Source organism: Rhinolophus sinicus, chromosome 3 (genome assembly GCF_057876585.1).
Source record: "Rhinolophus sinicus isolate RSI-liver-muscle chromosome 3, RSI-T2T, whole genome shotgun sequence".
Lineage (NCBI taxonomy): Eukaryota > Metazoa > Chordata > Mammalia > Chiroptera > Rhinolophidae > Rhinolophus > Rhinolophus sinicus.
In genome coordinates, this window is record NC_142503.1 from 72,026,969 (window position 1) to 72,051,633 (window position 24,665).

At 36.5% G+C, this 24,665-nt stretch overlaps 1 long non-coding RNA gene across 2 annotated transcripts in view; it reads right to left on the reverse strand.

Annotated features, from left to right (window-relative positions):
* Positions 1 to 1,275: 1,275 nt before the first annotated feature.
* Positions 1,276 to 24,665, reverse strand: part of LOC141570400 (uncharacterized) — a 43,953-nt gene continuing 20,563 nt past the window's right edge. The window contains exons 3-6 of one of the 2 annotated variants that reach the window (XR_012494403.2): positions 21,626 to 21,679; positions 3,330 to 3,497; positions 3,093 to 3,179; positions 1,276 to 2,265 (exon numbers count right to left, since the gene is read on the reverse strand). This is a non-coding gene — a long non-coding RNA (uncharacterized LOC141570400). The remainder of the gene's footprint in view (positions 2,266 to 3,092; positions 3,180 to 3,329; positions 3,498 to 21,625; positions 21,680 to 24,665) is intronic. The other variant, XR_012494404.2, reaches the window with a different exon arrangement.

Below are 24,665 nucleotides of genomic sequence, written 5' to 3' on the forward strand. Positions count from 1 at the left end.
GAAGGTTGTAAAACAGTGTGACTGTACTTACTACCACTGAACTGTACTCTAAAAATGGTTAAAATTGTCAATTTTATGTTATGTGTATGTTGCCCCAATTTTTAAACAATTAACTTCAGAGAAAGGGTAACTTTATCAACGTTTTACAAGAACAAGGAAATCAGTGCTGCCGATTGTATTCAAAGAACAGGCTGTTCATCATAAATCATATATAAAAATTTGGATCAGACTTGTCTCATCAAGTTCCTGGTTTGTGACTGCCCTAGTTGATATTTTCAGCCACTTTCTCCCTGTCTGTGTGGCACTTCTCCAACAGGAAATTTACCTCAGATCAGTACATGTCACCAGTCTTCCTACAACTCTACTTTATCTGCTCCAAGTTAAACTGAAAACTGCCCTGTTATTTCTGTTAACCTTTGAGTTTGAGGCAATTCTGTGAACTTCTCTCACAGCAATTGTCTGTTCCTCTTGGACACCATGCTACAACTAGGCCCAATCATAGAATTCTAGGGTTGAAGTACCTTAAAAAGAACTGTGACCTTTCCAGCACTGGCCACAGCCACTCAAAAACCATCCTAACAATCTAGATTGTGTTGTATTTTAAAGCTCGTTCTCACAATGCCATCCTTCAGGAATTGTTCTTATAGAAACATCAACTTCAAATGTAAATCTGTCAGACTTAGTATTCAGGCATATTTCCCCTTGCTCTTGCTAAAATTGAGTGGGGGCAAAAATTAAACATTTTCTTATTCATTACTTGCATCCAGTTTTTGAAGTCCATTACTACATTGAAATCAGATCCCAGCTGTCTCTTCTACAGCTAAATAACTTGGAACTTCATTCTTAGAACTTAAACACGTAAGGTTGCATTATAAAGTCCATGACCATTTTTTTTTCCTCTTCCATGCTTCTGCTTCCCTTCAGATATGGAGGGCATAACACTCAAATACAGGTATGGTAATTATTTTGTTAATTTTTGTGTTTTCTTATATCCCAGGACCACACTAATTTTTTTGAGAGAGATTCTACTACAGACTTACATATATCTTAAGAGTCAAGTATCACTAAAATGGCTACTACTACACTTATTGTCAACATTCACATTTGCCAGTTATCTCTCCTATTAGTATCAATTGTATTCACCCTTTTATTCCAGATGTGACCATTAGCAATCTTTTTTTTTCAGATAATACCAAGTAACTTTTAAATTCAACACTGATCTCAAATGAGAGTGTGGTATCAGTAACATTTATTGATCACACATACATGTAGGATAGCTTAAATAAATAGAAGAAAGCTTGTTTATTTTAATATCTTGCTTAATTGTAACTTTTAAATGCAATCTACTGCCAGTGATTATCCAAAAGATAGATACTCTCAACATACGATTCTTTGTATATCAACTTGTTACTCGTTTTTTTTTTTTAAATCAGGTTAATAAGTACAGGCATTCTGAGTATATATCATATATCAACTGTATATTTTGTACAATAGTATAACATCGCTTTCATTAAGCCCCTTTACTTTCCTTAAGAGGGAACAAACTATGCAAGAGTCAAAAGTCTCCATTATGCAGGTAGAGGAAAATGTACCCTGTAGTTCTATCAAATTATAGAGAGCCAGCCCTGTGCATCCAGAGGTAGGAACGATTTGCTGAGGCATAAAAGCCCAGCCAAGGAGGGCAAAGGCATGGTGATCATCATAATCATGACAACTTTAATAATAGAAATGCTTCGAAGACGAGTGTTTTACAGCAGGTAGACTCTCCACAACCTGCAGCTTGTACATAATCTCTGAGCTGGTCTGGGCTCCAAACATCCCCAGTTAGGAACAGCAAACACTCAGTGTCAAGTGACACCGACAAGATTCCTAAGCAATGATAAAAACAAGGAAAGGAGAGCGGAGCACCCATGCCACAGCAAACCTACTCTGCCCAGTCCCCCAAGGTGATGAAATGTGTGGCTGTCACAAGACTCAGTAATACTGTCATAATTGGGATGTACAGGGAATAGGTGCCAGCTGCAGAAACAGTATGTGCTTTGACAAGGAGTGTGTTGCAGGCTGCTGCCAACCTGTGCCTGCTGCCAGCTCCACTCAGCTACAAATAGAAATGACGATGCACAGAGGGTCCCAGCTCTCATAGCAGCCCTCACCAACCACTGCTTCAGGACCAAGCAAGATCCAGAATTCCAGAGTGGTCATCGCAGTCTTCAAATTAGTTGCACCTCACAGAGCAGTGTTTCGCAAAGGATGTCTGCAGGTCACCTGCATTGGCACGAACAGGAAAGCTTGTTTAAAAATGCAGCTTCATCCCCACTCCCCCACCACAGACCTGTTGGATCAGATCCTCTGAGGGTGAGGCCCAAGAAACTGCATTTTTGAGGTTCCCTGTTGTTATTTATGAACAATGTGGTTTGAAAGCCAAGGTCAAGTGAGCCAAATAAGAGAAACCAAAAGCTCAAATGACAAAACCCTATATAGTAGGAGAAAATAATATTGTCTTGCATTCTTATGATGCTTTTCAATTTAATAAGTGCTTTTATATGTAACCTCGTTTCTCCACAAGTATATTTTACAGAAAAGGAGGAGATCTGAAGTGGCCAATATAGTTTAAATTTTTTTTTAAAAGATCAAGAATACAGCATAGTTATTTTAATAATGTGTAGAGCTCCTCTCACTATACTATTCTGACTCACTGTAATAATAATTATGATGGCATGAATAATGATAAAAAGAAAAAGAAATGATAGCAGCTCTTTCTGTGTGCCAGACATTATTTTGTGTTCATTATCACATATCATGTCCATAACAACACATGAGATACTATACTGCCAGTTTTACAATTGAGGAGATGAAAGCTCAGGAAAATTAGATTAGATTGCCTAAGATCATAGAGAAAGCAATTACAGTGCCTAGATTCAAATGTTCTGCCTGACCTTAAAGCATGTGCTCCTACCACTCTGCCCTACAGCCTCCCTGGTCTGACTCACTCAGTCTAACTATGAAGTCGCTCCATTGTTCGAAAATTACACCTGGCTTCGCTTCCTCACAATACCCAGTGTAGTCAGATCAAGCCTGATGAAGTGAATGACCTTCTCAGTGACTCCTTCTGCTGCACGTCCTCATATGTTCCTTCATCAGCAATGCATTGACTTCCCATGTGATGCCAAAGATCGTGCCTGGTGATGGGAATACAATGATAGCAAAAGGAAGTTGATGCTTTCGTGAAGTTTGCATTGTGGTGTCAGTCTAGGGCCATAGCAATTCTCACACACTAGGCTCTACTTCCCCAGACCCGAAGAGCATGATCTGCAGATTTTTCCACTAACCTGTCTTTCTTAATGAAACATCCCGATTCTCCTGTGATCTTGGTCAAGCCTTCTCCTGGTGGGTGAACTTTAGCAAACCAGAACCCTTCATTGCTAATGTCTTGTAATGGGCGCAGATAATACGTTTACAAAAGGCTATGATCATTGTATCTAGTCAGTTTTTCTCAGCTGCAAGACAGAAAAAAAAAATGTGAATTGGCTCATACAAAGAAAGAAAATTTTTAGACTCACAAATTGGAAAATTCTAGAGATTTCCTAGGTACCGCTGGATTCCGATAGTCAAGCAGTGTTGTCCAAAAGCTCTCTCTCATCATCTCTGGCTTCTCCTTTCCTCTGTCAGCTTTATTCTCTTGTAGGTTCTTCCAACACAGTGGCAAGCAGCTATAGTCTCACCTCCTACGTCTCATTGTAAACACCAAGGAAAGAATTTCTCTTTTCTATAAGTCGTGATAAGAAACCCAAGCTTGAGTGCCATTGTCTTGACCTGGGTGACCTAAAACTGTAGCACTTTGTTTGTCCAGGCCTGGACCCTGTGCCCCTAGAAAATGAGTTTGGCCCTGCCCAAACTACCTCAACCAGAAGTTGGCAAGAGGTATTTGTCTAAAGACAAAATGGTGTTACTATCAGAAATAGATGCTGAGCAGGGAAAAACAATACACATACATTAAAACCATTTACTAGGGACTTTATACCAATATCCCAATCTAGAGTAACAATTCTAGAAGAAAAAAAATTAGTACTAAAATCAGGAAAATAAGGTGAGAGAAAAAGAGACAGGAAGGAAAATTGAGGGAGTAAATATTCTATTTCCTTCAGATATCAAATAGACTACTATTATTTCATTTATGCAAAGTGTGAGCCCTTCCACGTGGAAGAATGGGTCTTAGGTGACCGTAATAAAATGTATCCCACCAGATGGATCAAATTGACCACAGCAGAAAGGTTCTGTTGAATATAATTATAATTATAATATGGGAGAGAAAACTTGAATTCAATCAAATATTCAGATACTTTAAAAACGTCAGCTATTAGTCCTTTTAGACAAGTGCTCCAATTATTGTTTTGTTTGTACTTCTACTCCGGTGTCCACAGCATTTTGTTGGGGCATGGCTCAGATACCCCTCACTCTCACTAGTGTGCGACCTTGGAAAAATTATTTGATCTTTTTTGTAAAATAGAGATGGTAAAATAGAGCTATCTCCTAAAGCTGTTGTGAGAATTAAATGAACTAATTCAAGGAAAACACTTAAGATGTAGTAGTCAGCATACAATAGCCATGTTACCTATTATAATTATTTGAAAAGCATTCTTGGTGGAACTTAACAAACAATTTGATACTTGACTTGTTTGGGGCAACCACTGAGTTATACCAGTAATCATATTTTTGTCTTGAATTGTTTTTCAAATACGTTTATTAATACTTCTTCTATATAGTAAAAACTTGAGGTCAGCAACAGCCTTAATCTCTGTATTTTCATCACAAAACCTAGCATTTCTTGAATGAATGACTGAATAAATGAATGGAAACAAAGTTTCCTTTGTTTCCTGGAAAAAAGTAAGTAACAATATAAAAGCATTCTCCCTCAGTGTAATAAATAGATTTCTAAAGAGCATTCCTAGAAAAGGCAAAGACTTACTCCCAAAGAAAGAATACTTGATGGCTGCGATTTCAGGAACACAGACGGTCAGAAAAGGGAGATATTTTGGATCAGTGAACATTCCTGGCTGCCTGAAATCAGCATTTTCACATCAGCAAACATAGAAACCATATTCATCCCTTCGCACTCATCACAGCCCCTTTGAAGCAAGACTGGTGCTTGTGAGCACTTACTTACCCTCATATCTCACCATACCGGCTGCTGTCTGCTGCACCTGTGCTCAGGGTAGCCCTTGTCTCTAGACAGCTCCCCACATTGACCCCTTTCCCCCAAAGTACATAAATGGGAATGAAAACCACTAGTTCTCTACAATAACATCTGAGGCACTCTGATTACTGACACACTACAGAATGGCCACAGATGGCCACCCAGGGACAACCATACGCCTGCATAGACTTCTGCAGAGAGCAATATGTGCCGGAAGGGTAGCCGAAGGCCACATGTCCATGCCCACACTGGAGTCACGTGATTGCGCTGCTGCCAGAAGCTTCCTGAGAAGAGAGGAGATTAAGCAGGCATCCATTTTCGAAAAGTCCTTCCCCTTCTATGACAAAGAGATTAAGATCTAGCTCCGTGTATAAACAGCTTTCTCTCATCCATTTCCAGCACAGCAGTGCAGCAAAACCTTTCCTCCTGGTCTCCATGATTTTCTACCAGTGAGCATTTTTATACCCTCTGTGCTTAATAGGTTAATGGAGCTTTCATCCCTTGTAATGCCACCAGAAATATAATGGTATCTATAAATTCTGTCAAAGTGCACATTCCAGCCAGCGTTCCTTGTAACCATTCCCTGATCGAGTATGCTGGAGCATTGATCAGAAGCTGCGTGCCTTGGAAACCTGACCCTCTGGGAGGGTCAGTCCCTGCCTGTGGAGTCACCGCGAGAGCTTGTTCTCATGAAGTCAAGGCAGACATTGAAAAGAGCATGGAATCATTTTAAATACATACGTTCATGTGGTCAAAAATACATATATTTTAAATTATGTTTATGAAATTAAGAATCACCTCCTCACAAACGTAAAGTAAGTATCACTCTTCTGTGTCACCAAGTATCTTTTGCATATTCTAGACACTATGACTAAATATTTGCCGTATTATTCCTGGTGCTGGTGACTCAAGGAGTTGATGGCCCCGAACTATCTCTACTATAACATTGCATTCATTTTAGCTTTTTCTTTAATTCATTTTTTAAAGTATTTTTACAGCTTAGGTTACCATCTATCTGGTATGTTTACTTGGACGACTCATATTTTCTTATTTTGTCTACATTAAATAAATAAAGTACATTGTGACCTTTTGTTCATCAAGCTTACCTATATTATCTCCTGTTGAATTACTTAAAATATTAAGAAAAATTAAATATGATTATCCAATAATAAGATATTTTAAAAGAGCACTATTATTTTTAACTAGCTTTCCAATTAAAAAGTAAAAAATTAAGATCTTTTCTCTTTAATATTCATTTTATATATGATTGTTAAAAGGCCATAGGAAACCTGAAATATATTTCTGACATTTTAAACTGTCTGAATAGTCAGATGGATAATGTTTAACCTCATATTTTTTGTGAGGGTTACCAATCACCCAACACCAACTAATTTCACGTTCAAAATGCAACTCTGGAATTCTTTTTAAACAGGTCCTTCACCCATTAGATCCACAGCTTCTATAAGTATATAAAACAAAATTTATATGCAGCAAAGCAAGATAACATTTTGTTTATCCTTCAGAATTTTAGTGCATTCCTTGGATGTTTCTTTTATAGTGTTAGATGTATCCCATGGAATAAAATGCAAAATAATGATGCATATAATTTGCTTTTGAAGTACTGATATGAATCACAGAAGATTCCGGTGTTAATTGGAGTGTGCTTGTTCAGCACTTTATATGCCAGTGCAGCCTTCTCTGAGTTTATTACATTGTTGCATAGGCTTTGAAAACGTTGCTAATATTACACAAGTCAACCCTTGTGCAACAGTGATGAGAACTGTAGAAAAAAAACATGCTAAGATGGGATTGCTCCATTGGGCATGGTATACCTATTAGGTCACATCAATTAAGTCATTTCTGAAACAAGAGGTATTTGTTTGAACTAAAATAGGTGTTATTTTTAATTGGCACTGTGAGTTCTGAGCTTACATTTTATAGTGAACTTCTTATGATAGCTAAAAGGATAGAAAACTGTTCATCCATTACCAGAGACTCTGTGCTAATAGGGAATGTCTCTTCTTAGGAAGTTTAAGGTGCTTTAAGGGAGGACTACTTTAAACTCAAATGTTTATCTTGGGCCATCACTTTCAGGTTAGGTTCTATTTTCAAGGTGTGTATCCTCTTTTACTGAGAAAAATGATAAAATTAATATTATAGCATCAGCATAAACTATGCATATTTTTGATGGAAAAGATCAGAAAAAGGATAACATGACCACAGTGTTAGTATAATTTACTTTCTTTTCATGTCTTTTTAAAATTTTTAGTGATGTGAATATTAGAATTTGAAATCTAAAAATAAAGAAAAGAATCTACAGCAATAAGGGTAATTTCTAGTTTAGTAAAAATAAAAAAGGTCTGACACCCGATTAATAGTGCCTAGTCAAAAGGAAAGTGTTATCCATGACACATCCAAAGTTGGTGGTTCTTATAACAAAATGTAGCAACAGTACATTACACCTCATTATTTTTGAGACCATCTATAGTTTGGTAGCATTAAGAGCAAATCAATTTAAAAAATAATACATTAAACTCCATTTAAAGTGAAAAAAAATCACCAAACACCAACAGTTCAATGTAAACTACTATATGTTGTTAGTTTTTTTCTTTAAAATGTTATATTTAGGGAAACTTGAAAGAGACTGTTTCAAAGAATATATCTTATACATACAATGATCTTAAGTGCAATTTGAAGTCATATTCTAACTTTATGTAGTACTAAACTAGCATTTGTAATTTGATATGTGAATTTTAAAATACCTTTTATGCGTTTCAGCTAAACATATTTCACATAGGTTGATGAATGAAATACAAAAGAAAGAAAGGGGAAAAATGAAATAGCGCTAAGTAAAATTTTATCATAAAATTCTCCCCTCAAATAACTAGTTAGACAAATGCACAGAGTAGAATTAGAAATAACCAGTCTCTGGTGCTTCTTACCCTTCACTTTGCCCCTTCTGGCAAACATACCAATGATTATAACAACAGAGGCTTTTGGTACTATAACCTTGGTTCTTGACCCTTTCCTGACTTTGCCTTCTGCTCTGCTTATAAATCTGCTGAGGTCACTTATATCATCTTTACCACTTATGAGCTTGGTACCACTTAAAAGCTGCTTAACTTTACCCTATGTCAATTTCCTCACTTGTAAAACAGGAATAATATTAGTACCAACTCATAGGGCAATTGTGATGACTAAGTGACTTGATATAGTGGCTAGCGCATGTAGATGTTTGATATATGCCAGCTACTATTATTTCTATCAAATGGATGATGGACTCTGTCATTCCCAGATACATTTTAAAATAGGCAAAATATATCCTAAGTATGTTCAGCTATTCTAATTTTTATCTTTTCTCCCAACTCCATGCCTTACCCTCAATACTCCACCCCTATTCCCCGCCATATTGGCACTCTGCAAGGAACTCTGCTACAAAATCAGAGACTGAGGCTGGGAAATGTGGGAGAGCAGATGGAACATTGGGTGAGCATCAAAATGTTTGCCACAGTCTGCCTTTCTGAGCACCAAACATTCTTTTGCTCCCTTCTTTGCACACATGGATCCCATTCAAGCCTTCCTCACGGGAGAAAGCCGGAAGGCCCGTCCTCTTGGCATCTTCATCAAAGTCCATTATCTGTAAGTGATTCGTAGTCATCTCTAAATCACTTGCAAATGTGAATCCATCTGTCCTACAGCCACTCAATACACAGTGATGGAATAGTAACCACAGTAAAAGTCCTACTGGAAATAGGATGGCTGAGAAAAACACAGAACCCACTGGCCTGCAGCAATTCTGAAATCCTTCGAGGCAATCATTATAAGGTTTTTCAGCCAAGAGTATGGGGATATTTCTTAATTAGACCCAAATTGCACATGTTAGGAAGATCTCCCTGGGCTCCACCCTCGAAGACATTTTGGTGTTTTTTGTGTGTTTTTTTTTTCCTTTTCAGTATCCTCTTTGGCTGCAACTAAAGTAGTCATTAGATTAAGCCCCATACAGTCTGCACAGGTTTCTCAGTCACCAGCACATGAGAAGAATGCAGTCCCAAGACTTGTTTTAAATCTTGAGCATTACAGGACTTTAGTCCAAGTTCACAGATTATTTAGCAATACAGTTTTATCCCAAAAAAGTGATAGGTTTCTTTGATAAAATGATCACAGTTCATTTCAAGGCATGATCTCATATATCTTTTGGGTTTCGTTGTTGTTTTTGTTGTTGCTGCTGTTGTTGCTGTTTTGTTTTTGTGTTTTGCTTTCTCACCACCACCACCACCATCATCCCCTCCCTCTGCAATACAAACACACACATATATACACACACATACACACACACTCAGACATTTTATATTTCTCTTTCAATTTAAGGGGAACTCCTTGAGACTGCAGGCTTTATTGTGGAAAACTAAATCAAATCTCTAATCTGCGTTTTCCCATGAGCCATTTTGTCCACCTGAATGTTTCCTGGGAGCCATGCTCTTAGTCTGATCTTCTCCCAGAGGCAATTCAATTAACTGAAAGATTAAACTGGGGATTTTCCCACTCCACAAGGTGGATGCAAAGGCCATCCTTCATGTCCTAGGAGATTATATACCCACAAGATAATAGAAACCTAGATCCCTGAATCACCATACGGAGGAAATCTGCATGTAGATAGAAACACCTACATCAGACTGTTCCTTCAGTAACTTCTATTGTCTTTAGCCACTGAATTTAAGGGTTATTTCTTATTATAGTTAGCAATTCCCTGCTTTATATAATCAATGGCTCAGGAACAGTTTAAATATATTATTATATTTCACTGATATAATGGGTTGAATTATTGCTCAGTGAGATAGTATTTTTGTGGAGTACATATAATGCATTTGATAATAAACAAAATGAAAAATAATCATATTCAGGCTTGCCAATAAATGCAATTTATTTGCTATGCACCTGGTTTTCTGTTGATCAAGTTAAAATCAAACCATAATAGGCATTCCTAAAATAAAGGTGAAGATGAAGAGTTCATAACATATAAATGTAATAGCTAAAATGAGCCTAAGCTACATCTGTGACCAAAAAAAAGTCACATAAAGGAAATATCAATGTATGCTTTCCAAGTTTGAGCATCATGTAGAAATTAAACATAATGATTTTTTAAAATAGTAATGATTGCCACTACGTCCCATTTTTAGCCTTTCGATTATTGATGACATAGGCATTTGACTATAAAACATTTTTGTGTGTGTTACCTACTTAGTGTGTCTAGAAACAACAGTTTATCACTAGATATGAAGTGAAAAGGAAGAAATTCAAATTAGCTTTTAAATGTAAAATATAACAATCAACACTTGGAGTTCAACACTCTTCTAAGTTCAACACTTGGAGACTAATAGAAAATGTTTTATTTCCTTTAATTATTCCCTATTTAACTCATTAGATTCATCTGTGCCATTTGACCTTTGGGCATATTTTAATATTTAAGCATTTTTCTTCTATGATAGAGTAGTTTTAACAAAAACCCTGAAAGTGAAAGATGAAGCTGGATTTCCAGAATTGGCTCTGTTGCTGTTCCTTTTACATCAGTGGTTGAATGGCAGGACTGGGGGCAGCCTGAATATTGTATGTAATAATAGGTTTGGACATCCCAAGTTTGTAAGAGTGCCTTCTAAGAAATAAAATATAAACTGCTCAGATTGGATTAAAATGTTAGAACAAAGAGATGATCCGTCTTACTGCTGATCAAGGAACTGCTGATCAAGGAAATGCAAGTTAAAACTAACCACACATGACTGTTATTCACACTTCTCAGAATGGCAACATTTGCTCATTTTTAGGGTTGACATGGATGTGGAGAATGAGTGCTAGACTGTCTGGTGTTAGCAAAGCATCCCTATCCCCCCTTTTAAAGTCCCTTTCATCACAGAACAGAAGCCAGGATTGGCTTTATCCAAATCCCCTTCATTACATAGTTCCAGGTATGCTGCTAATAAGACACATTTGTGCCAGATTAGGGTAGCCGAAGGGACATAAGAATCATCGTTCTCCAGAGGTTATTGCAGCTAGATGAGTGTGCAGATGTGAGGTTTTGACTAGCTCTAGAGACCCACCCATTTTCCTACTGATGACTGAGGTAGTTACTCAGATCTTCCCAGAGATTCTGGGAAATTTCAGCAATTTACTGGCAAGTTCCAAAGAAGCACTCAAGTTGTTGCTACAGCCAGGAATCATTGCTGGCAGCTACCTGGATCTGCTTTCCTAGCTCTTCCAATTGTTGTAGAAGCTTCTAATCCAAGTACTTAAATCTCATTTATGGAATTCATAGTGTGACCTCTGTTTTCCTGACTAAACCCTGGTTGATAAAGCCCTCCTTGAAAATTTTGGTGAGAATATAGGTTATTATAACACTCTTAGAATACTGTGATACAAGGAATTCTTAAATGGCCTTCAGTGACCCATGTCTTTGTATACCCCCTCACATTTAATGTGGGTGAGACCTGTAACTTGTTTCTAATCAATAGAGTGTGGCAAAAATTATGGGATGTCGTTTTCATGATTATATTGCATTGGATGGCAAAAGTGAAAGGGCTTGCAGGTCTAATTGTCAGGCAACTATAAGTAAATAAAAGGATATTATCCCAAAACACTAATTTGAAAAGATATATGTTCACTGCACCCCTGTGTTCACTGCAGCACTATTTACAATAGCCAAGGTCAGGAGGCAACCTAAGTACCCATCAATAGATGATTGGATAAAGAAGATGTGGTACGTATATACAATGGAATATTACTCAGCCATAAAAAAGAATGAAATCTTACCATTTGCAACAACATAGATGGACCTAGAGGGTATTATGCTAAGTAAAATAAGCCAGAGAGAGAGACAAATACCATATGATCTCACTTATATGTGGAATCTAAAGAACAACAACAGCAGCGCAAAACAGAAACAGACTCATAGATACAGAGAACAACTGATGGCTATCAGATGGAGGGGAGTTGGGGGACTGTGTGAAAAAAGGTGAAGGCATTAAGAAGTGCAAATCAGTAGTTACAAAATAGTCACAGGGGTGTAAAGTACAGCATAGGGAATATAGTCAATAATATGGTAACAAAGTTTGAAAACTGAGAAAATAAATATGCATTGTATAAGCCGCTAAATTTGTGGTAATTTGTTATACATTAGAAAACTAATATAAATATCATTTAGTAATATCTAGTAAAATGTTTAAATTTTTGACCTAGCAATTCTAATGCTAAGATTTTCTTCAGGATTTATCATATATAAATGTTCGCAAAAAAGTATCAGATTATATGCATAATTACATCTACTATATTGTTGTAGATAGTAATAAATAAATAAATAAATAAAATAAGGTAAGTTTGTCTAGTAATAGGACACTATCTGCTAATAATGAGATGATTGGCATGTACAAATATTCTAATTTACTGAAATTTAAAAGCATATTGCTAAACAATACTTTTAATATTCCATTTTATTTATAAACAGTTTATGTAAATGTTTCTATATGTATATTTGTACTCTTGTACATGCATAACTCTGTCTAGAAGTATACCTTTGAATATCTGAAAAATGGTTAACCATGGGGAATTGAATACAAGCTGGGTAAGATGAGGAGAAGCCTTTATTTTCTTTTTCCAACAATAGCTCACTGTGTAATTTATTTTGCAAGTGTGTGAATGATTCATTCCTGTAAATGTTTTTTAATAGAAAAAGTTAAAGTTATTAGAACTGAATGATGGAATCTGGAATGTCTTCATTTGCATTAAGTGCCTAAAACAATGCCCTGCCCGAGGTAGGCTCTCAATAAACAGTTTTTAAATGAATAAATCAAGCTATTACATTCAGAACATATTAGTTCATGAGATGAGGGAGGAGTTAACTCATGCTGAATTTCACCCATGAAGGGATCTGAGTTGTGATAGAGTTGACAGCTGACAGTTGCTTTCCAGGGACAAATCATAAAAAAAGCTTTGTTCAGCCTCTTCAATAAATGGTGCTGGGAGAATTGGATAGCCACGTGCAAAAGAATGAAACTGGACTGCTATTTGTCACCATGTACCAAAGTTAATTCAAAATGGATCAAAGACTTCAGCATAAGACCTGACACAATAAACTGCATAGAAGAAAACATAGGTACTAAACTTATGGACCTTGGGTTCAAAGAGCATTTTATGAACTTGACTCCAAAGGCAATGGAAGTAAAAGCTAAAATAAACGAATGGGACTATATGAAACTTAAAAGCTTCTGCACAGCCAAAGAAACCATTGACAAAATAAAGAGGCCACCAACTGAATGGGAGAAGATTTTTGCAAATAGTGCCTCCGATAAGGGGCTAGTATCCAGAATATACAAGGAACTCATGCAACTCAACAACAAAAAAACAAACAACCCAATTGAAAAATGGGCAGAGGACTTGAAGAGACATTTCTCCAAAGAGGACATACAAATGGCAAATAGACATATGGAAAAATGCTCAACATCACTAATCATCAGAGAAATGCAAATCAAAACCACAATGAGATATCACCTCACCCCAGTCAGAATGGCTATCATCAACAAGACAAATAATAACAAATGTTGGAGAGGCTGTGGAGAAAAAGGAACCCTCATACACTGTTGGTGGGAATGCAGACTGGTGCAGCCGTTATGGAAGGCAGTGTGGAGGTTCCTCAAAGAATTACGAATAGAATTGCCATATGACCCAGCAATCCCTCTCCTGGGTATCTACCCAAAAATTCTGAAAACATTTAGAGATAAAGACACGTGTGCTCCAATGTTCATTGCAGCTTTGTTTACGGTGGCCAAGACATGGAAACAACCAAAATGTCCTTCGATAGATGAATGGATAAAGAAGTTGTGGTATATATACACAATGGAATACTATTCGGCAGTAAGAAAAGATGATATAGGAACATTTGTGACAACATGGATGGATCTTGAGAGAGTAATGCTGAGCGAAACAAGTCAGACAGAAAAAGCAGAGAACCATGTGATTTCACTGATATGTGGTATATAAACCAAAAACAACAAAAGAACAAGACAAACAAATGAGAAACAGAAACTCATAGACACAGACAATAGTTTAGTGGTTGCCAGAGGGTAAGGGGGGCGGAGGGTGGGGGGTGGGAGATGAGGGTAAGGGGGATCGAATATATGGTGATGGAAGGAGAACTGACTCTGGGTGATGAACACACAATGAGATTTATAGATGATGTAATACAGAATTGTAGACCTGAAATCTATGTAATTTTACTAACAATTGTCACCCCAATAAATTTAATAAAATAAAATTAAAAAAAAAAAAAGCTTTGTTCATGTTGTTCTTGAAAAGCTAATAATAAAATTAAACTATTACCAAAATAGGTTTAATTATTAGGTACAGGGAATAGATACATATATATGTATGTATATATATATAATTAAAAAATACTAAAGATCTTAAGGTTTTAAAATGGAGAATATGCAATCTGTTCAATTTCATACATAGGTGGTTTGGCTCCACCAGATTTTTCTTAATATCTCTCAAATAAATTTTCAAAGAAAGGGCAGTATGCTATTAAATGAAAAAAGCTTCTCATGAGTACTATCTCAGTGAAGAGATCAGATCCTGTTTTGGGTTGGAAATACACGTTGGCTAAATTCATAGATCCCTAGGAAAGAGGCACATTTGCAATACTTTGGGTATGCGCAGAGTGAAATTTTAACAAGAAAACAGAAAACAAAATGAAATCAGAAAACGTTTAGCTAGCACAGAATGAACCCATGGGCTAGTGAAATGAGGTCCACCTTCATGTTCTTTCCATTTTTACTTTAAATTCTTTCCTAGAAAGTACCAGCACTTGGAAACAACGTATCTAAAAAAATTATTTCCATTTTAGGCCCATTCATTCTGAAAACATAAATTTGGGGAAATCAGCAGTATCAAATAAGAAAACTCATGGTCAAATCATGTAGTAAATACTAACACCACTGACAGTGCCTACTCATGAGCCTAGTTATAGTCCTCTGGACTCAGTAGTTACAGATCTGGGCATCTACATCTTTGTATGTCCATTGTTTCTGATAGAGAACCTTAGAAGTAATAACCTCTCAAAAGCATTATTGCATTTTGATTTGACTCTTTGCATTTTTAATTGGTGAATTCTTGAATTCTAAATGGTACTTGGCACATCTTTGGCTGCTTATTTTTATTTACTTGTTTTAGTGCCCTAGCACTTGATTTGTTAGTATTAAACTACATTTATGCCAAAATTTCTCAAAGTACATCTGCATTAGAACACCCGATGGGAGCTTACACAAAAGGCAGATTCCTGTGACCCAATCGTACCTGCAGCATAACTTCTGATGGTGAGACCTAGGAATCAGTATTTTGAAAACAGTTGCTTCAAGAACACTTACATCTTAGAACTTCTACATTTGCAGTGAATGTATTTGCAAAGGGATCTGTAGTTAAACAGAAGAGATAGCTCAAAAAGGGAGGGAAAGGAGGTTGGAAGCAATCAAGGTTTCCTTCAGTAGGTAAATGGGTAGAGAAATTATGGTATATCCAGATAACAGAGTATATTTCTTAGTGCTGAAAAGAAATGAGCTATGAAGCCATGAAAAGATGAAAACAAACAAAAAAAAAACACTACATATTACTAAGTGAAAGAAGCCAATCCTAAAAGGCCAACTATCTGATGTGCTGGAAAAAGGCAAAATTATGGATATAGTACAAAGATCAGTGGCTGCCAGGAGTTAAGGAGGGAGGGGAAGATGAATAGGTGGAACACAGGATTTTAGGGCAGTGAAAGTTGTCTGCATGATACTACAGTGATAGATACATGTCATTACACGTTTCCAAACCCATAGAATATATACCACCGAGGTGAACCCTAATGTAAATTCTGGACTTGGGATGACAGTGATGTGTCAGTGTAGGTCCATTGGTTGTACCAAATGTACAACTCTGGTGCAGAATGTCCATCACGGAGGAGGTTGTGCATGTATGGGGAAGGGGATATATAGGGACTCTGTATTTCCTGCTCAGTTTTGCTATAAGCTTAAAATTGCTCTAAAAAATAAAGTCTATCTTTAAATAAAGGCAAACAGGGACTGACTATGGAAATAACAAAAAAATAATACCCCAAAATCCTTTTTAACTAATTTTCTTAAACTCTTAAAATAATGCACTTGAGTCATTTAAACATAGAACTTCCCAAGTGTTCTATTATCATGGATTAATCAGTTAGTTCTTTCTGAGCTTAGACTAAATTCCTGTTATCAAAGCAACAGAAAACCGGATTAGAAGGGCCCTAAATCATATGATTAGAACATTATTTCCACTTAGAAGAAAATTTCATTCTTCTTTCTAAAGTTTGAGTCCACTAAAATAGCTTCAAGCTTCACCTAAATTAGTCTGACAATATTGTATAAAAACTATTTGGCCATTCTCAAATTCAAATTTACCCACTGCAAATTCCTCATCCCTTAATTTCTTTGATTCTGAACCATCATGGTGCCCATATTAACTGAAACATAATTAGCTGCTAATAATTTCAATACTTTGGGGTAAGAATTCTTGGGAAATGATGCCTTGTACCCTAAGAGAAGGGAGAATCTTGGATTGTTAGCTAAGGGCTGAGTTTACCGTCTGTTACCACCGCAATCCAATAGGTCCATGGGGAGTTGCCACACATGTTTGTTATATAGGTTGTGTTCAGCATAGCAACCTTCTGGTAGTTTCATTCATTCGATAAGTGGAATGTATTTGGTATGTTCTAATGAGTCTCAGACATTCTAGCATGATGAGCTGAGAGATTTTTATCAGGTGAAAAATAGCTTTTGGATGTTTCTGAAAAGCAGAGGACCTTTGTAAACTTAACCATATTTAAGAAGAAGTTGTTATAAAATGTTGTCAATTGCAAGCACGTTATAAAACATTTTTTTGCTCATTTCATTAATATCCATTTTTCAATTCCAGAATTAAGTTTTTATAATCTCTATCATTTTGTACTAAGACGTGAAGAAGTAGAAGAAACTCCAAAGATGGTACTAACTCTATTTTTAACTTTCCAATGGCTTTTTCTTGAAAGGCCAATTACTTAAGCCCTCTTTTTTTTTTTTTTTTTTCCTCACTTACTGCAACGGACATAATCATTCAGGTTATCTTGATCGCACAATTCTTTAATTTTCTTGACAGAAAAGATTTATCAATAAAAGTTTTAGATTTAAAATACTATACTTTATAGTTCTATTCTTTGCAGAGAACTGGTTAAAAAAAAACAGTTGTAATGTTAAGAAATTAGGGTAAAATATAAACTTCCTTTCATTCTCTCTCTCAGTTTGTAGATTGAAAGCCACTTTGTTGAAATTCCCCCACTACCCTCACCCCACACTTCTCTCTTTTGTTGAAACCTTACCCATCCTACAAAATGTTTCCCTACAAAACTTTCTGGATTTCACCCAACCAGATGTGCTCTCACCCTTCCTTGAACCCATTGTATTTTTTTTTACTTATGGCACTTCTCACATTCTACCTCATATTAACACTATTGCCATATCGCCTAGTCCTTATTTAAAAAGACCTTCCTTGTAAAACTGGCGTTCAGTGTCAGTCATTTTTGTCCTCTGCATAGTAGTGCTTTAGACATGTTAAGTGTGCATTAAGTATGTGTTTAACTGACTTGTTGTTTTTAGGTATAGGGGGGAATGGCCGTGGGAGCCATTGAAAATAGAGTAATTGTCTTAAACTATTTCAATTGTCTTAATCATATGCATCAAATCATTTTTGGGATTTCATTTCCTTGTTGATCATAGCATGATACTTTCACAACACTTCTCCCTGAGGGAGCCCATTCTTCTCTGCTGACCTCAGCTACTATTTATGAGCCTAATGCTTCCAAAGTTTTATTTCTGGCCCATCAAGCAGCCTAGCAACTACCTATTGAATTAGTGCATCAAAGAAAAAATTTACTTTCATATTTTGTTAGCTTTAAGAGAAATGTTAATGATAATTTTTAAGCACATATATACTACATTTGAACATTTCATTATTTTTTCCTAAGAAAAATTCTAGTTTCTGTAAAAACAATGAGCTGATTAACAGACAACAAGCCTAACGTAAAATTAAGAAAACTGGAATTTAGTCCAGTTGTCACAGATTTTTTTATGAGACCCTGCACAAGCCATTTAATTGTCTATGAACCTCATCTTCAAAGTAGGAGTAATTGTCTTTACTGGCCTGCCTCACAGTGCTGAGGAGCTTAGGTGAAATAAAGGATGTGGCAGCACATAAGAAAGCGTACCGAGGTGGGCAAGGACTCACTGACTGGCTAAGGGCGTGGGTGCGGGGTCAGCCTTCCTGGGTTTGAATTGTGATTTAGTCCTGGCTCCCTGTGTAAGCCTGTCTCTGGTACCTCATCTATAAAATGGGAGGATAATAGACTACATAATGGGAGGAGTAAGTGAGACAATCATTGAAAAGCACTTAGCACAATACCTATTCTTACTCTAATGGTGTGGTTTCAATAGTGAATTGGTTAAGCCCTTTTAATTTCCCAAAGAACTTTTCATCTACATATGGCCTAATCAAATAAGTAGTATATAAATTTCCTAAATGGATCTAAAGAAATTAACCATTTTATAAAAGAAAGTTTGTACATATTGAACTGTTAACATCATACACCCCAAAATCTCCTAAATATTGTTAAGTTTAGAAATGGTATGACTGTCTTTCATACTCACACTAAGTACATAACATTCAAAAGCAAATATGATTTAACCCCAGGAGTGAAACTTGACTTTCAACCTATTTCTATATTCCAACTCATGAAACAACTATCTTCTACACCCCAATCCATTGACCTCAAAGAGGATTTAACCTCCTTATCACATGTTAACTGCTCAGCTTCTGTGTCTATCCAGTGAGTGAGAGCGGTCTACACGCATGTGTGAAATAAAACGCACTGCACAATTTTGGTTAGCAAACTGTAGAGAAAAAAAAAAAAATTCTGGTAGCCTATTTTGACAATTCTTATAATTTGCGGTGATGTTTTCATTACAGTGTGTCACACAGGAAGCCACAAAAGGATTAGACACAGACCAACTCATCCACATTTCCTCCAGCCAGTAATCATGTTGCCGCCCGCCAGCGACCCAAACTTCCTTAGTGCCAACTCTTCCAGTTATTGGATGGTGTGGCCCCGAAACTCGGTAAGAAATGGACGCACCACATCGGTAAAAATGTCATTATCTGTGTTTTATTAGGCTCTGTGATATGATCTTCTAGAAATATCTGAGCCCACAACAAGACAAATGTAGAGTACTATAAAAATATGCCAGTGGGATTTTGAAAACCACAGAGAAAGTCTATAGGAAATATTACGAAAGAAGAGGGCAAGAAACAGTGATCTGGAAAAAAAATATATAGATACTATAAAATTGGATCCATGCTATACCCTCCTTATGGTTTTATAGGGTTATTTTGAAAATCCAGAAATCATGTAGACTTTATCCAAACCTGAATTTTTGGAAAAAAAAAATCCATAGCTTTTATTGGACTAATAAAAACCAGGTAATATGTGTTCTGACACAATTGAAAACTTTGTATTTGGTTATTTTTTTCTATAGTTGCTAAATTACTTTTTGTAGGTGTGAAGGTGCCTAACATAATACTAAAGAGTAATAAAACCATTTTAAAACTTTGAGACTAGTCATCAATTAAAGAAGTTATCCACAGTATTTTATTGTATCAATAATATTTCTTTTTAGCCATTCCGTTTGATGCTATGAAGCATTTGGCAGGATTAAGAATTTCTTTCTTCAGATTTTCTCGTCTTGATATTTAAAATGGGTCTCCTGGTTTGACTCTAACTCCCTTGATATGTTTCCATCATTTGTGTCACAGGCTTCTCTTCCTTCATCTGACCTTAAATACATACACATATACATACACATGCATAAGTATTAGACCCTCTTCTTGCTCTCTGCTCTCGGATTAATCTTATTCACTTCCACAGCTTTATCACCTACAAATCAATAATATCGAAATGCTGCTTTCTAGTCCTAAGCTCTGTCCTGAAATTCTGATTCAAATTTTCAAATTGTCATCTACAAGAATATTGCATCATTTATAAATTTAGCTATCAATTTGATTAATTCAAAATAGTATAAAGTTATACTTTCACATATTCATTTTTGTATTTTCTATTACTACAAGCCTGTATAGATGCGCAAAACCATGCATATTGATTTTTATCCTCACAGTTACATGCTGGATCCCACCAACAAAGGGCCTTTGTGATTGGATGTTTTCTTCTCATTGCCTCCCATAGCATCTTTTGTGTAACTCTATCATGATATTTTATACAGTAAAACAATTATTCATTTTCCTGCCTGTGTTCCCAATTACAGTGAGAATTTCATCTGCAATGAGCATTACTTTTACTAATCTTGCATCCCCACCAAGCATAACAGTACCTAGCACAAAGGAAAAGTTCAATCAAAGGTGACAAATGGATGAATTAATCATGCGACTCCTAAAGGTTGACTTTATTATCTCCACCTTTTTCACTGTTCGGATTATTTAGCTTGGACATTACACAATTATAATGTTTTCCACCTACACTTCATTCATTGTATAAGATACATTTCTCTAAAGTTTACAGTTCATACTTACATCACTGGTGAATTGTTTGGAGATGTTAGGAGAGCGATGATTTATGTTGTTGCATGATTTTCAATGTAATGGTTTAGAGTGGAGAACAGATAAGAATTAAATTCCTTTTTAGTGTCTCAAAGAAGAATAAATATAAGGAGATCTTTGAGCTCTTTAATGATTTGCAACCTCACCAACTGTCTGCATCCAGCCTCCTGGTTTAGATGTGGAATTCACAGAGCTGGCATCGGTGATCCTGTTTCTACTCCTCACCCCATCCAAGAATCATGTTTTTAGGCTATACTTTTCATGCTATATAGTCACAAAATTCTCCCTGTAATACCAGTTTTAACATTTAAAAATCAACAATAACTACATAATGCTTTTAGTTATTACTCTATTACTTGGGTAATATATTTTAAATGTTTAAAAGCATTTTAGTGAAATATTAATGAATAACACTGCTTGCTGGTGGAGATCTTGGAATATTTCTCGATGCTTTTTATTCTTATGAAAATAATTTCCCCAGTTTTAGCCTTTTGTTATAAATTGCATTTCCCTAAAACTTTCATTCATTCAACAATTACTGAGCAATGCCTGTGTCAAACACTCTTTGATACAGCATTAATTTTTTTTTTTAAAACCCACTTTCAAGAAGCTTACATTCTAGTGAGGAAGACATACAATAAACAAGGTAATTAAGGTTAAAAGTGAGTATGTTAAACAATGAAAAGTGCTCAGAATGAAAATTAAGCAGAGAAGGGGAAGAAAGAGGGGCATGCTTACGTTTCATGGAGTCACTAGGGAAGACCTCTTTGTGAATGACATTTGAGTGAAGGCCTGAAAAAAAAATCACAGAGTTGAGCCATGCAGATTTCCAAGTGAGAGCATTCCCAGCAGAGACAAAAGCAAATGCAGAGGCATGAGGCAGAAGTATACCTTGTATATTATAGGAGACAAAAGGAAGCCAATGATGCTGGAGCTGAGGGAGCCAGGTAGCAGATAGTGGGTGAGTGAGCGTGGATGTGTAGATGAGGGGGAACAAAAGGGATGGCAGATTGGATGCTCCCTTGTAGGTCATGTGAAAAATGTTGGCTTTACTCTGAGAAATGGGAAACAAGTGAAAAATATTGAGGAGAAGCTTGTCCTTATATTTTAGCAGAATAATTTTGGCTGCTATATTGAGAATAGACTATAGAAAGCCAAGAGCAGAAACAGGGAAACTAGAAGGTATTTATTAATCCAGGCAAGGGGGATGGCAGTTTGGTATAGATTAGTAGAGGAGAAAATGATGAGAAGGAGTGTATATTCTAGACATTTCTTAAAGGTGAAGACAATTCTTTTTTCCAGATTGGATTTGATGAATAATCTAGATATGTTATACCATTTTCCCACCACTTGCACCTGTAATGGCTTCCTCAAATTTATGCAGCATTGTTGAATTTTTCTTAAACCTTCCACCCATTTCTACATCCATCCAGTCAGTCAGAGAATTCTACCATTTTCAATTCTAAAACAGTTTCAAACCTGTTCCCTCCTTCCTTCCCATGCTTACCATTCTACTTACTGACCCTCACTATTTCTTACCTGACAATTGTTACAATCTTTTAATGGACCTCCATGTTTCTTTCTAGTTTCTCCCATTTCCAATCCATCCTCCTCAAGGATACCAGAACCACATTTCCAGAGCACAGATCATGTCCCTCCTTTGTTTAAAATCCTCAGTAGGATTTAAAATCCTACAGAACAAGCCCCAAAGGCCTTCTTTTTTTTTTTCCAGCCTTATAACCCATAAATCCAGCCACACATGACCTCTGCCATTCCTCAATGCTTTCTTGTCCATGTAGTTGTTTGCCTTTGCTCATTCTTTATTCTTTGTTTGAAATACACTTTGCTTTGCTATCATCTTCTCTCTGCCCCATTCCCACAGGCCTGAAAAAAACTCCATCAACCCCAGCCTTGTGTCCCCAAGGCACTTGTTTGTAAACACATAGAGGCACCTATGATTCTGTATTACGGCAAGTGGTCTATCAATTTTATTTAAGCCTTGGTATACAAAAGATGCTCAAAAATATCGGACAGTTATATCAAATGAGAACAACTGTAGCCAATTCAGTCATGCAGTGATCTCCACTGAGTAAGATAACAGATATAATCAAGTTATCACAGCCATAGTTTTATCCTTTCCATTCAGCTAAGTTCATATAGGAATGTTGTTGAGGAATTAGATCCAAATTTTAGAACTAGATGAACCCTATCTTTACAGACCACATAAATCTGGTTTTTCTTTTATAGAAGAACAAAAGCACAAATCCCAATCACCTGTCACTTAAGGAAAAAAAAGGAAGAAGAAGAATTATGTCACTATGGGCCAAAGATATAAACACTGCAGCAAGAGATACGCCCCCGCTTGCAGATGCTTCAAACTGCCGGTGCTCTCTGCATTGCACTACCCTCTCCTTGCAGCATTAACTCAGAATACAATCAAAACAATGGAAGTTGAAAGGAGATATTCTGAAGGCAAAGTGACATACAGCCACACAATCACTCAATTGAATGAACAGAATTACAGTTTTCGCAAACTGGATGGCTGTCACTCAAAGCGACACCTGGCCTTTTGCTCATTGGACAGTCCATGCATGTAATATAATAGCTCTTCCAATTGTTGACAAGAAAAGAGCAGGTGGTGAAGGCAGCTATTGCCTGAATTCCAAATAGCAGGAAAATTTTAGTATTGGGTTCTGTGATTTGTAGTACCCGTGGTGTCACAAGTGAGATGAAAAGAAAATAATTATAAACACTAAAGAGAAGAAAAACAAATACATTTCTGTTTTTTTCAGCTCTGCTGAGGCATTCTCCATTATTTTTTTGGTGGGGAATGGGGAATAAAAACCAATATGATTTCCCTAACTATACATCCCAGAAGGAAATGTACCCTAAACATTTAGGATGGTGGAGGCCAAGATCTGTGTATGTATACACATATACATGTCAAATATTTGAAATCAGCCTTGCAGATGAACTGAAATTCATTCATAGAATGCAGTCATACCTGTTGACTGAAGTTCCCCCTGGTTGCAATAATTGATACAGTAAGGTACTAAACCTGTGTCCAATTCATAAGGAATAAACTACTTGTTCATTTAGTCAACCACTGATTATTGAATATCTGTCATGTTGCTCAGGGGCTGTTTTTACCATTTACCAAAACTAGACACTCATCTAGTACTAGGACAGTAGCAGTGCCCATAACAACAAAAATTAATTACTTCAAATTGGAGCTTAAATACTCAAGTTGGGGAATCAGACAATAGACAAAAAAAATTAATAAAGTGTAGAGCATCTTAATAGGTGATAATTGCTCTGCAGAAAAACAATGCAGTCAAATGTCTTAGTCCAGTTTAACTTCCTGAAAGAAGATAGAGATAATTAGGGGTTACCATTGTAAATAGGATGGTCAAAGACTGAGGTAAGAGGGTGTGTTTTACCAATATTTGGGAGCAAAGTATTCAGGGAAGAGAGAAGAGCCACTGCAAATGCTCTGAGAAAGGAGGCTGATATACTCGAGGACAGGAAACGAAGCAAGTGTGGCAGAGAAAGAGTGTGCAATGGAGGAAAATCGGAAAAGTAGAGGGGAAAGTGACCAGATTGTGCAGAGTTTTGTAGGTTTTTTTTTTTTTTTTTTTTTTAATTTGGCTTTGGTCTGAGTGGCACTGGATGTGAGCAGGACCTTAGCTAAGTTTCAGGTGGATCACTCTGAATACTGTGTTGAGGACAGACTGGAGGAGGCAGAGGTGGGACAACAGACCGGAGCAGTAAAGCCAGT